Below are 14852 nucleotides of genomic sequence, written 5' to 3' on the forward strand. Positions count from 1 at the left end.
CTCGGAGTACACGATGGGCGGGTCGATAACTACATGGCCCTTTATCCTCAGTACTACCAAATGGCACAACAAGGGTATATCTACCCTAATGTCCCTCGACCATCTTGGGCTCAACCACATCTTTTGTTCCCTAATTAAGGGAACCAAGCCGAGAACTTTGATGGTCAAGGTGGAGGATACTCTGGTCAAGGTGGAGGGTATGACCAAGGAGGAAGTTCAAGTAGGTATGGCTACCACCAAGATGATGATGACGAGTGAGAGATGCCTACCTCACCACCTCCATTTGTATGATACTCTTCTCTACCTCTCTTTTGTATAGTGCATTTCATTTAGTTTAGCCTTCACTTGCATTTGTATTATATTTCATATTGCATTTGCATTAGCTAGTTCATATAGTAGAATTACATTGTATTATATCTCACATGATCCATGTAAAATAATCGCATATAGATTAGAGCTCATAGCCACTAATGACCAATCCTATTCTTTTCTACACTAGAAATAGTGTTTAAATCGGTTTGGGGAGGTTTGATCAAAGGTGACCATAGTTTAAATCATGCATCATATAATATAGTTTAGATTGCATTCATTTGTTATATATGTCATATATAATTGCATTTAGTTAGAGCATGCATTCATTCATATCATTGCATTAATTCAAAAATCCAAAAAACATGTTGTTCTTTTTCATTCCTACTCCTACATGTATATTGAGGACAATGTCCAAAATAAAGTGGGGATGTGAATTTATATTCAAAAAATACACAAAAATTGAAAAATTCCTAAAAACTCAAAAATATGTTCTTTAATTTCATAAAAACAAAAAACATAAAAATTTTAAAAATTTTAAAAATTCCAAAAATATGTTCATTTCCTTTGTAGTGTAGTCTTGTATACATTGTGTTTGTATATATTGTGTTTGTTCATCCTTTTTCACATTTATCGACTATGCCACATCCGAGACATGAGGATATTGAAATCCGCATGGTATGATCTTTCCAATCTCCTTTTTCCTCTTTATGTTAATGACTATGTAGCTTTATTTTGATTGATGCGGTAAAAACAATGTGAATTTAGGATTGCATTTAGATTATTTGGCATATTAGTTGGTAGAAACATATGCATTAGGATGTATAAATGTTAGTTGCATCATGGCATGTAGTTTGCATGTTAGAAAAATTTTGTGAAACCGTCTACTTGGGAAGCTTGACAAGTGTACATAGGCCCTAGTAGATGCTTTTTCTTCTTAAGACTTTGCTTGTTAGAATACTTGTAAAACACCCTAGGATGTGTCATCCTAGTATCCTTTGACCCATGGAATAAGGCATAGTCAAGAGTACCTTGTGGTGTGATAACTCCTTGGCTACCGTTTATTCCAAGGTGACCCTTGAATCCATGCAACCATTATTCATCCATGTTCTACCATATATTTTGTCATCAAAAAGGGAATGGGCACAAAAAGAAATTATTCAAATTTCGGTTCAAGAAATGAAATAAAAAGTCAAAAAGTTTGCAAATGCATCAAAAGAAAAGAGGAGTAACAAAAAGGAAAACTCCTATGCTTCAAATATAAGGCACCCTCGTTACAAATTGGGGTGACTTGAAAATGTTCAAAAGAAAATGCAAAAAGGTGAAAGTTCTCAAGTATTGAAATGCCAAACATCAAAGAAATGGCAAGAAAGTGTTCTCAAATGTTATGTGCCATAAGAAATTGGGGGGAAAAACAAAAGCAAACTCCCAAATGAAACTCAAATTATATCGATCCCTTTATCCAACGTATTCATTTTTGTGCATGGTAGAGAGGGGACGACCCTTCTTCTTGTCTAGGCAAGAGGGGGAATTCCGCGATCCTCCAGTGTTTCTAACACCATAGGGAGTCTATTCTTGACAAAAGCATTTAACGATTGAGGACAAAGGTACCCTAGCTTGACACAACTTGGAGGTGATTTATTGGTATCCTCCTAGGCTTAGTAGTTTGAAGAAATTACATCTATGAAGGAGTTCGTACCCTTGAATTGCTTCCCCTTTAGATAATTTCCGCCACTTATATGAGGAAAGTGGCTATTCTTTTGTAGATGCATCCATTACTTGATTTTGTGTGCTTTAATGTTTGGATGTGTCGCCATTTTGGCAAGACCCACCTTGCCTTGCAAGAAGGCATCCTACCTCATGGTTGTCTTGTTGTGAGTTGAAAGGGCAGAGTAATACCCGCTAATTGTCTCATGTCGGTCATATTATCAGGATAGTATAAATAAAGGTCTAGTTTTTGTCACCTCTTTACTCGGGACGAGTAAAGGTTCGGTTTGGGGATATTTGATGTGACTCATATTTGCGCACATTTAGTCCCTTACTTGAACCTATTTTGCATATTATTATAGCGTCTCATAGCTATTTTACCCGTCAAATGGTTCCTATTTTGCTTTCCTATTGCTTTGTGTTTGATTTGTAGGAAAGGAAACAATTAGGCGGAAAATTCCCGTCTCTTGAGCCTATTTGGAAGGACATTGACGATCTTGGTTGAACGGGTATTGAAGGAAGGGCAAGAACTAAAGACCAACATTGCAAGAATAAGAAGTATGCGTAGGGAAGCATTCTGAGGAGGAATCTGAGCGTCCAAAAAGCTAAGACGCTCGTCCAAGGAGCCCGCAATCCGAGCGTCCCGACTCCTCAGCCCCTTATCCCTCTATGCAACAATCCGAACGTCTTACCTCTTGGACGAGCGGACCATGGCGTCTTCAGCAAAGATGCCCATCTCTCCGAAATACTTGCGATTCCCTGCTTAGAACAATTGTTAATTACTAGTTTAGCCTTAGTTAACCTAATGAGGCACTACTATAAATACCCTATTTTGATGATAATCAAAGGAGAGCTTCCACATTGGAAAATCCTCTTAGATTAGATTAGGAGTAGATTAGAATAGATTACTCTTTAATCTTTCCACAAATTATACATTAATCTTTCCTTAATTATTGTTCGAGTTTATTATTCAAGTTTATTATTGGGCAATTGAAGATTATTGGGTTATTATTGGAGGATTGACAACCCTTCATCAATCAATCAAGTTCTGTTCTTTTATTCTTTGCTTTATTATTTGGAATCATCTCAAGTTTGGTATAATTCTTTTACCCTTTACTTTTTATTGTTTATTTCCTCATTCTCTTATCATGTTTACACTTGTTGTGATGATTGACACCATTAATGACATGTTTACCATGATAATAAGTAAGTAGTCTCTTAACTAGGATTAGTGGGTAATTAAGGGAAACCAACATGGGATTAATCATGCTTAATTTAATATGTTTTCATAATTAGTTTGCTTGCTTGTTGTGATGTCAATCTATGCACATGTTATGTTTGATGAAATGCTAAGCCTATGAATCCTTGCATTTTTACCCATCTCTTATCTACTCAACTTGACTTGTAAGATATAAACCAACTCGAGTCTTGTTTGACCATGCATAGAAGTTGAATAGGAGGAAAGTAAGTCGACTTGTAGGTGTTGTACAATCTAATCGATTCGGCTCCGGGACCCAACTCTTCTTATGAACCGTAAGACATAAACCAACTCGGTTCCTCCACAACATTAATTGCTTGCAACTTTGTAAACATGTTTGTATGATCAATACCATGAATCCCCTATGACCCCATGATATCCTAGTACTTTTAATCATTTGTTTACATCCTTCCTTTTTATTGCTTGTTTTACTTTATTGCTTGCATTATTCTAGAACACAACTAAAAACCCAAATTAATTTGTGACACTAGCATAAATTGAGATAGATAGACTTAGAACCCAAAGCACACCGTCCCATGGATCGACCTCGACTTACCGCTAACTAGTTGTTTGTTGAGAATTATAAATGTGTTTTGATTTGGCGTACAATGACACGCTCACGTCAGTACAATTTCTCTACTCTTTACTTAATCTTTGTTTATTGTTTTACTCCTTTATCATGTTTATACTTGTTAATATGATTGACACCCTTGTTAGCATGTTTTCCATGATCATGAGTGAGTAGTTTCCTAAGTAGGGATTAGTGGGGAATTAGAGGAGTTAATCATGGGAAATATTTATGCTTAATGAGATCATATGAATGCTTGCCTATTGTTTTCCAACTTTTGCACTTGTCATGCTTGATTGACAACCTAGCATGTTCCTCTTTTCCTTTCAACAAGACTTGTAAGACATAAACTAACTCAAGGCTTGTTAGACCAAGCATATAGTTGATTAGGAAGAATTAAGTCGATTGTAGGTATTGTCCAGTCATGACCGACTCGGCTCCGGGACCCAAACCTTCCTAGGACTCATTTATGTTATATCACATTAATAGGGAAAACCAAGTTGACTTGTAGGTGTTGTACAGTCTTGACTGACTCGGCTCCGGGACCTAAGTTTCCCCTAGAAATCGTATGATATGCATTAAATCGATTCCAACAATAATAATTGCTTGCATATACATGATTCATTTATACTATCTTTTCCATGATTCCCCTATGATCCCATGATTCCCTAGTATCTTTAATCAATTGTTTACCCTTCCAATTCCATTTACTTGCATTGTTTACATTTCCTTATTATAGTTTAGCACACAACTTTAAACCAGATCCATTGTGACACTAGCATAAATTGAGATAGATAGACTTAGAACCCAAAGCACACCGTCCCGTGGATCGACCTCGACTTAACCATTATCTAGTTGTTTGTTGAGAATATAAATGTGTTTGATTGAGTGAACAATGACTGGCTCAACATCACAAGCATACACCAATTTCTGTTAAACTCGACTTCGAGGTGACTAATAACGCGGCAGAATATGAGGCCTGCCTCATCGGTCTACAAGCAGCGGTCGGTTTAGGCATCAAGAGACTTCGAGTCCACGGCGACTCATCTTTAATCATCAATCAAATCACTGGATCTTGGAAAATCCAAATTGAAAGTCTTGCGCCATATCAAGCCAGGATAGATCAAGTGGCTCAATTCTTCGACCAAATTATTTACTTACATCTACCTCGAGAATAAAATCAATTTGCAGACGCTTTTATTAAACATGCATCCTTGATCAACATGTCTGACAACATGATAGAAATGTCGTTATGTATTGAATGACGATCACAGCCAGCCTATGTATATTTTTTCACTGATTAGAATGAAAATCAAGAGGAGCCTTTGTATCAAGCCATTCTAAACTACAAGCTCAATGGCATATACCCACCCGAAATGGATAAGAGGGGACAACGGGTGATTCGTCTATTAGCATCTCAATATGTCCAAATTCAAGGGGAATTATACAAGAGAACGCCGCGAGGCCTCATTTTCCTTTGCCTTGATCATTCAAAAGCAAAAAAAGTTAAGGAAGAAGTCCATGATGGAGAATGCGGTCCTCATATTAGTGGGCCAATAATGGCAAAGAAAATCATGCGTCTAGGGTACTATTGGACAACGATGGAGACCGATTGTATCAAATACATAAGGCATTGTCACAATTGGCAGATCTTCGGAAATGTACAACACGTTCCACCATCTCTACTATATACAATGACATCTCCTTGGCCATTTTCTACATGGGGAATCGACATCATCGGGAAGATTACTTCAGCCGAGACGGTTGGTCATTGTTACATATTGGTAGCCATCGATTACTTCACAAAATGGGTAGAAGCGGCATCCTATATGTTAGAAAATATTAATCTCATTAATTTACATATTCATATATGAATTAATTTATTTAGTCATAAAATAAATTGTTGATCTTATGCAGCAAACTAAATAAGAAGAGATAAGAAAATCATTTTCTCACCATCATAAATTCGGCCAAATGGGCACAAATGAGGGTCACCTACCTTCATTTGTTCTTGAGCTTAAAATATATTAGGATGATCATCCATGACTTCAAAATAGAAACCCTCCAATAAGTAGCACCCAAGACTATCCCAAAATCCCACAAAATAATATGTACTAGATATATGTAATGTGGTTTACCTTAAAATCGGTTACTAATACTCATATACTACTACTAGTATTATTAGTGATTGATTTGTACAAATTAGATTCATAAAAATGATTTTTATGAAGAACAAGAGAGAGAAAGGGTTGTTTTTCATAAAACATGAGAGAATGATCAACTTTTGGAGAAAATCTCTAATTATTTCACCCACAAAACCGGTGGGTATATGGTCCTTTAGGACATTCTCCTTTTTCCTTTTTTCTCTTCATAAGACAAATTTTGTAAGCCTTTGTCTATATTCATGTCACTATCATGTGTCCTAGACAAATGAATAAGACAAAACTTCTAAAATGCCCACCAATATATCGGTTTATATGTGTAATATGAAGTCCATTTTATTTTTGTCAATTGTACAATTGTAAGTCATGAGACATGTGACATGTCTTATGTTATGTTTTAATTTAAAATGCATATTTAACAAATTAAATATCATTTACAAATTAAATAAATCACATTTAACAAATTGACTAGTAATTCAAAATTACTTTCTCATAAAATGGTCATTTAAATACTAGTTAGTATAATTCACAACATCTTGTAATTATAACTAACTTATCATTCTCATCTCGCGTGTTTCGCAAACACCGATTAATTTTAGTAATATAACTTCTTAAATTACTAAATAAAATCTTATTTAATCACATTATACTAAGATGTCATTTTCTCTCTTATGATAATAATTTGTTTAAGTTTAAGGAATTAATTAATCTGTATCGACAAACAATTAATTAACCTTTTTTCAATTAAGAGAATCGTCCTTTAGGTGTGACCTCAAGGGATCAACTGATCACCACTGTCGCACGACAGTAATGTCAAACTCTAGCCAGCCAATCATTACCGATATGTGTGGACCAGTTGACTATATATGTAATGTATCATCCCTTTCGTATTCTTGTTATGAGATTTAAATATGTGATCAATATGATCAACAATTGTGATCGCATTATTGTCGGAGGACACATATTCCAATAATCTCCCACTTGTCCTCGATAAGTGTGCGTCACCAATTCTCTTGTCCTATTACTATCTCCCACTTAATGCAAGTTGTCTTTCAGGTCGTACTTGCAAGTGATCATATCGAGAGTGGTTTCCTCGATCTGGAGAATAACTGATTGACCGAAATTATCTACCATAGATACCTTCCGAGCGTGGCCACGCATTTCCAGTTCATTGCTCCTCGAGTGGCCCTCAGATATTGTTTTAACCCTGACAAGGAGGTGGACAATTCCTATCGCACTATTCCCTTCGACTAGCCACATCCATCATAACCCAAAATATGCCCATTTGACCCCATTTACAAAGGTCGTAGTAACATAAATCAAAGCTAATCTGAAACTGTGCCACCTTAGGCAAACAGTCTTCAGTCAAAAGAATCGACTCATTTGAATACTATAGTAGCTCTCGCCACGACCAGGCTTTAAAAATTTGCCAGAACTCTGTAAGCGGTCACTGCCCGACAGAGTGTTCCCAACAGTCTGCCTATGTGATCAACTAGTCATCTCACATGACTCTATGGCACTTGAACTTGCCATCAGTCGCATCACACTCTAGTCACTTCGAGACGTCACCTCATGCAAGTGACTATGGGCAAATACCTTGTTAATCCGGGTTCACTTTAACGGGGTTCAACATTGTCATACAACCCGTTTGGATGTAACAAAGTACAAGAAAAGAGTTTTTAAAGTAAAACCTCGAACAACAAATGCGATTATCACATATGAATAGTCAATGCCTGATTACTATTTCATATTCTATAATCTAATTTGATCTTGTATGTAGTTGTTCATTTCAATTCAATTGAAATGACATGACTTGTCATGTTTAGCCTATGATTAGGCCTTGCTAAGTAGGTTTTAGCAATTCCCTGCTCAACCTTGCTACATACTTGTTATCCTTTCGTAATGTATTTATTTGCATTACAAAACTTTCTGAGTACGTATCTAGATCCAATCTAGACATAGGCTTTCTAGCCTTAGAATAGCTCCCACTGTTTTCACAGTGTGCGGGATCCATCCTCTTGCACATCTCATGAATGCAAGTGTACTCAATTTCTGTTGTAAATATTTCTCATTGTTCTTTATTGCCGAGAACGATTCTAGAAAATCTATTTCTTAAATAACATAGCCACAATGGTATCTTAACCATCCTAATGTGTTTTTATTTTGGTTTTGTCGGAAACCATGCACAATCTCAATTGTCAATTGTCATTTGTGTAACACCCTTATACAAAATTGCATCAAAAACACATTGTTTTACATCATTAATGCTTCTGCAAAGCACTTAAGGGTAATCTTTATGGCTTACTTGGTAACTATTACTTAAATTCGATTTGAAACAATTCATCATACTCAAAGTATATGAAGTGTTATACATCATTTCCTATTTAATTGATTCGGCAGCGGAAGCAAATGGAATCAATCAAATATGTTCAATCTTGATTGAACTAGTCATGAATCTTATCAACACAAGATAACTTATTTGACGCTAATATCATGTGGATTTATCTCCATAAATCTGGATATTAAAGATGTATTATATATCTCCAAGTCTTAAATCATTCCCAATGATCAATATGTCATCCATATATTAGACTAATTAAAATCTCCGTAACTCCCACTAAACTTCTTGTATAAACACAACTTCTCGACTTATCGAGAAACGTTTTATAGCATGATCAAAACATTGATTCCAACTCATTGATGTCCTACTTAAGACAATCTCTTAAGTTGCACATTATCTTAGGATTGTAAGAATCTATAAAACTCATGACATGCATTGAATACATTCCTTTCTAATTGAAAAAGTGGGTTTTAGATTCACTCGTTATTATGTAAATCATCATAATGAAATACAATCCCTAAGAAGATCCGAATAGTGCAAAACACTTTGCAACTAATCAAGATTTGATATCTCTCTTCGATATCCAACAATTCCACTTGGAATTTATTTCGGATTTTCATGGCTCTAAGCCTTGTAATGAGTTGTGACTTAAATACTCTCATGTAAGTCATATGTTAATTACTTTCCAGAAGTAATTAACTTGAATCAAACAATTTCTTTGTAAGTTGTAAGCTCTTTAATTTCTTAAAAGTAGCATGAATTCATCATCTTCAATAAGTGACGAATTTAACCTCCTAGGTTTTGAAGAAACAACGTCTTACACAAAACGTACAAAACGTCTCATGTAGCCAAGAAAGACCAGTTTCTTGCGACATACAATTCTTTTGTGGCTCTTGAATAATTTCTCCCACTCCGTCTTCTAGAAATAAAGTTGTATTCTAGAAAGACAGCTTCACGAGCCGCAAACCCGTTGTACTCGTGATTATAGTAAGGATTTGTTTCTTTTGAAAACTTACAAACATGGTACCCTACCATTTCATATCTCATATGATTCGTTTTAGATTTAGTGGAAAAATAATTTAGACAAAATGATAAAATCCCCAAAAGGATCAAGTAACTCAAAGTAACTTGATTGAAGTCCAAACCATATCGAATAGCGTTTGATTTCTTACCTAACCACACATTATTCCATAATGTGTGTTAAGAGAGATTAACTTGTGATACTATATCACATTTCATTTGGCTTATATCAAAGTCTTCACTTTGATAATCCCATCACGACTAGATCGTGATTCTTTGAACTCTTTGAACTTCTTCAAAGATTTCTCTATTTACCTTATTAAGCGAACACATTAGCGTCAACTTAAATCGTTGGTAAAAGAAAATGATCAACCTATTTTGGATCAATGATTTACAACCTCGATCTCCTTTTAAACCAAAAGGCACGAGACATCTTGCTTTGAATACAAGATACGCATATACCATAAGATCTAATGGTTTCAAGAGTACTCGATAACTCTTTGCGTTCATCATTCTAGAATCTAAGGTTTAATCTTGGGTTACCAATTTGAGTCTTGCATCATCTTTATGATATATCATTCTAGTTTGGTTTAGAATATAATCACCTTGATAATGGGCTAGCCATACATCAAATCATGGTGTATAGGGTCACAAAAGTGAAACCTCTTTTGTATCTTAACAAGTTTATATTCTTATTTGGAGTTTATGCACTTAATAGTCACAATTAAGTACAACTTTAAACTCAAAAACTAGATTGAGTACACAATAACTCTATCTCTCAACATCATTGTTGCTAGTCGTCATATTCTAATCATCCTATGTATCAAATACAATGATGAAAACCTCCACTGGTTTCTAATATTGACGAAGTAGTACTAGCAAAATTTATGTTAATCAAATAAACATTTAAAGAAGAAGGTCCCATTATATGTCCCACAACTAACTTGTTGATTCTTCAATAATTTGGGGTAGTTTCCTTTCTAGCGTCCAACAATTAATGCAATGGAAACTTTATCGGTCGGGATTGATAGGTTTAGTATCGTTATTCTCAATAACTTTACTTTTAACATTACCTTGTATCAATTCCATCTTAATTTTACTTCTTTGAACTTCGTCCTTTTCTTAACGGTTTAAGAGAATGCTCCCACTCATTTCAATGAGTCTTTGCTTAGAGAAGCAAAATTTAATTTCATGAAGACTACTCTTCAATTCATTTGTTTAGTCTTAAAACTTCCATTGAAGTGGTTGCGGTATTTTGGTCAATTTTGATTTCATATAGATCTAGTTACCAAAATGATGTAACGTTTCAATGTGCTTAACTCAATTAAGCATATGAGAAACAATTCATTGTAAGTAGATATGTTAGTCAAGAATCAAAAACCCTTTTGATCATGAATAACTTTTATCTATACTCTTCGCAAGAGATCCTTCCAATGGATAACACGAGGTTTTAGAAGAAAATTCATATTTGTCTTTAGTTACGATGTTTTAATGGAGATTTGAATTAAAAACGAAATGATATCGTATATAAATTGAGGTAAAGAAGTAGAACAGTATGTCAACGGAATAGTGGAAAACTTAACATTCATCGTTTTATTAATACTTATAAACAACAAGTAAAGCATTTATATAGTGACCTCTACCCAACTATGATAAATGATTCCAAGATCCAAATTCATATTAACTTGGGCACGGGGTAGCCGATTCATCCCTCATTAATATAACTCGGTGGATTAACTCTTTAATCGATTCTACTTTTAGAACTCTCGATCGATAAAATTACTCTAATATTTATCTATAGCCCGGAACACATGCGACTACGGTCACGAATACTTCCGTTGAGCTCAATCCAAATTTCAAATAAATGTGTTCATGATCTAAATTCACATTAACTTGGGCACGGGGTAGCCGATTCATCCCTCATCAACATGAATTCGGTGGATAGACATTTATCACCCACTTCCCCTACGAAACAAGGTTTGTACCCTGGGGTGGCCGAGTGCACACCCTCGCGAAATAGGTTTACATGGTTTCTACTTTTTGGTAAGGCTAAGTCTCAATTGTTTATTTTAGCGAGAGGTCATGTCAATTTATTATCTATCACGTTTTAAGTGAACCAAAGCGGTGAACTGCGATAATTATAATAGTAAATCTAATTAACTATTACATATTCGGAAACCAACTCCTTTGGTCCCTTGAACTTCAGTCTTGACACGCATTTCAAGGCAACAAATTCTTTAATGGATCGCCTTCTCGAGTGGCACCGTCTTCAAGGAACTCCGGAATAAATAAATTACATAACAAATTACGTAATTTCCTATTATACATTTGTAATTAAAATAAAATAAATCTATTAAATTACAAAACGGTGATACGAGATCAAAATAAATTACAACCAAATCGATATTCCCATACATTTCGGGTAATACCAATTAAACTAAGGCCATACTAAGTAAAATTACATAATTAAAAAATTACATAAACTTATAATATGACAATCATAAATAAAATGCAGCATTATAATATGTATGAACATGCCCAATTTTATGCTAAATCGCCTTTAAGGAGCCAATATCGTATATTAATGGGTTTTTACGGATTTGCGTGATGTAACCTTTTAAAATCACAATAATTACATAAAATCATATTTATGTACAAGTTAATTACCCTAACCAACTTAGGACTCAAAATTAGTCTCCACTAACATATTGACATTAATAAACTTATTTTTCTTAGAATTGTTCATAAAAGGACTCAAAATACAAATTTTGCCATAAACTTCAAATTAAATCATAAAAATTTCAAATAATTTCAAAATTTGAAATTTAAACTCATGAACATTCTGGAAAAATACCATGACACTCATAATGCTAAAAAACATAGGTAAAAAATTTCGAAAATTATCGAGAAAAAAATGTTGCGGTTTATCGGATTTATCAATTATAACCATAAAAAAATGAGAAAAATTATTTATATCAACTTTTCAATTTTAAATCTGAAATATATGATAAAATGCAACATGTAACGTTTTTTCTTAGTCATGAAGTATGTTTTAGCAATTTTTACTAATTAAAGTCACTATTTATGTGATTTTCCATCAAAACTTCATAAATCATGCATAAAGACGTATATATTGCCAAATATTTTACACACATCTTGTAAAATTGCATGTGACAACATACTAAATTTCTATGACCAGATTCAAAATATAACTCATATTAACCTATTTAACCAATTAAATACGATTTTAACTTGAAAAATCCATATTTCCAGCATAATAACTCATTTTATTATGAAAATTGACAGGTGATACATAGATGATATATTTGAAAACATATCCTAAAATTACTGGAAAAAACGAAGTTTAGCTATTTTTATTCCAAAAATGACATTTTTATCATAAAAATCACATTTTAATGTCATTATTATATAAAATGAACAATAAAATCCATAAATTAAACCCAAAAATCCTAAAAACATTTTAGGACCAGAAACTTTAACATGCATAATTAATTTCGTGATATATCATAATAAACACAAATTTATAAGTTTTGTTTGTTAATCATATAACTCGGAAAAACAATAACCGATTTGCATGCAAACAACCTAAGGCTCTGATACCGCTTGTTAGAAAATATTAATCTCATTAATTTACATATTCGTATATGAATTAATTTATTTAGTCATAAAATAAATTGTTGATCTTATGCATGCAAACTAAATAAGAAGAGATAAGAAAATCGTTTTCTCACCATCATAAATTCGGCCAAATGGGCACAAATGAAGGTCACCTACCTTCATTTGTTTATGAGCTTAAAATGCATTAGGATGATCATCCATGACTTCAAAATAGAAGCCCTTCAATAAGTAGCACCCAAGACTATCCAAAAATCCCACAAAATAATATGTACTAGATATTTGTAATGTGGTTTACCTTAAAATCGGTTACTAATACTCATATAGTATTACTAATATTATTAGTGATTGATTTGTACAAATTAGATTCATAAAAATGATTTTTATGAAGAACAAGAGTGAGAAAGTTTTGTTTTTCAGACAACATGAGAGAATCATCAATTTTTAGAGAAAAATCTCTAATTATTTCACCCACAAAACCGGTGGGTATATGGTCCTTTAGGACCTTCTCCTTTTTCCTTTTTGTCTTCACAAGACAAATTGTGTATGCCTTTGTCTATAGTCATGTCACTATCAAGTGTCCTAGACAAATGAATAAGACAATGAATAAGACAAAACTTCTACAATGCCCACCAATATATCGGTTTATATGTGTAACATGGAGTCCAATTTATTTTTGTCAATTGTACAATTGTAAGTCATGAGACATGTGACATGTCTTATTGATGCGCAACCGCTTGGTGTTCACAAATTAAGATGTGGTCGTTGGTCACGGTCGAATCAAAACACAATTTATAGCTTAACAAGCAACTCTACAATTAGTAAAGAGGCAAGTAAAGGTCGGATCCCAAGGGACGGGAGTTGAAATGAGATTTCTATTGCAACTAGTGGTGTCTAAGGGGTGTCACAAATTGGGTTGATGTAGAAGGTTACTAAACTAGAATAACAATTAAAATAAACAAGCAAGATGAATAAAAAGGGGTGTAAACAATTGATTAAAGGCACTAGGGTGTCATGGGATCATAGGGGAATCATGGGATATGATCATACAAACATGTTCTCAAATTATAAGCAAGCAATTATTGTTGTGATGGATTGAGTTGGGTTATATCTTACAATCCTAGGAAAGTTTGGGTCCCGGAGCCGAATCGATTAGATTGTACAACACCTACAAGTCGACTTAATCTTCCCTACTCAACAACATGCATGGTCTAATGAGACTCGAGTTGGGTTATGTCTTACAAGTCTCATTGAAAAGATAGGAGATGATAGTAAATGCAAGGATTCATAGGCTTAGCATTTAATCAAATATAACATGTGCATGAGTTGAGATCAAAACAAGCAAGCAAATAAAACATGAAAGCATATTAATTTAAGCATGAATCATTCCCCATGTTGGTTTCCCCTAATCACCCATTAACCCTAGCTAAGAGACTACTCACTCATTATCATGTTGATCATGCTAGCAAGGTTGTCAATCATACCAACAATATGAAACATGATGAATAAATGAAAGTAATTAACTAATTAAAAAGGGATTAAGAGATTATACCTACTAATGATTCCAATAACAAAGCAAGAATAATAGAAGTACTTGAATGCTAGATTAAGAGGTTGTCAATCTCCCAATAATAACCCAAATAATCTTCAATTACCCAAAATAAAGGATGAACAAAAGAGAGATTAAAGAACTAAAACTTGGATTAAAACTTGATTAATACTTGATTACAATATTGAAGAGAGATTTGATTGATATTAACTACACTAATTATTGATAAGAAAAACATGCTCCTCTAATTAGCCTAATGGGGTATTTATAGTGAAAATTAGGGAGGATGCATTAGGGTTAAC

Source organism: Silene latifolia, chromosome 9, assembly GCF_048544455.1.
Source record: "Silene latifolia isolate original U9 population chromosome 9, ASM4854445v1, whole genome shotgun sequence".
In the NCBI taxonomy this organism is placed as follows: domain Eukaryota; kingdom Viridiplantae; phylum Streptophyta; class Magnoliopsida; order Caryophyllales; family Caryophyllaceae; genus Silene; species Silene latifolia.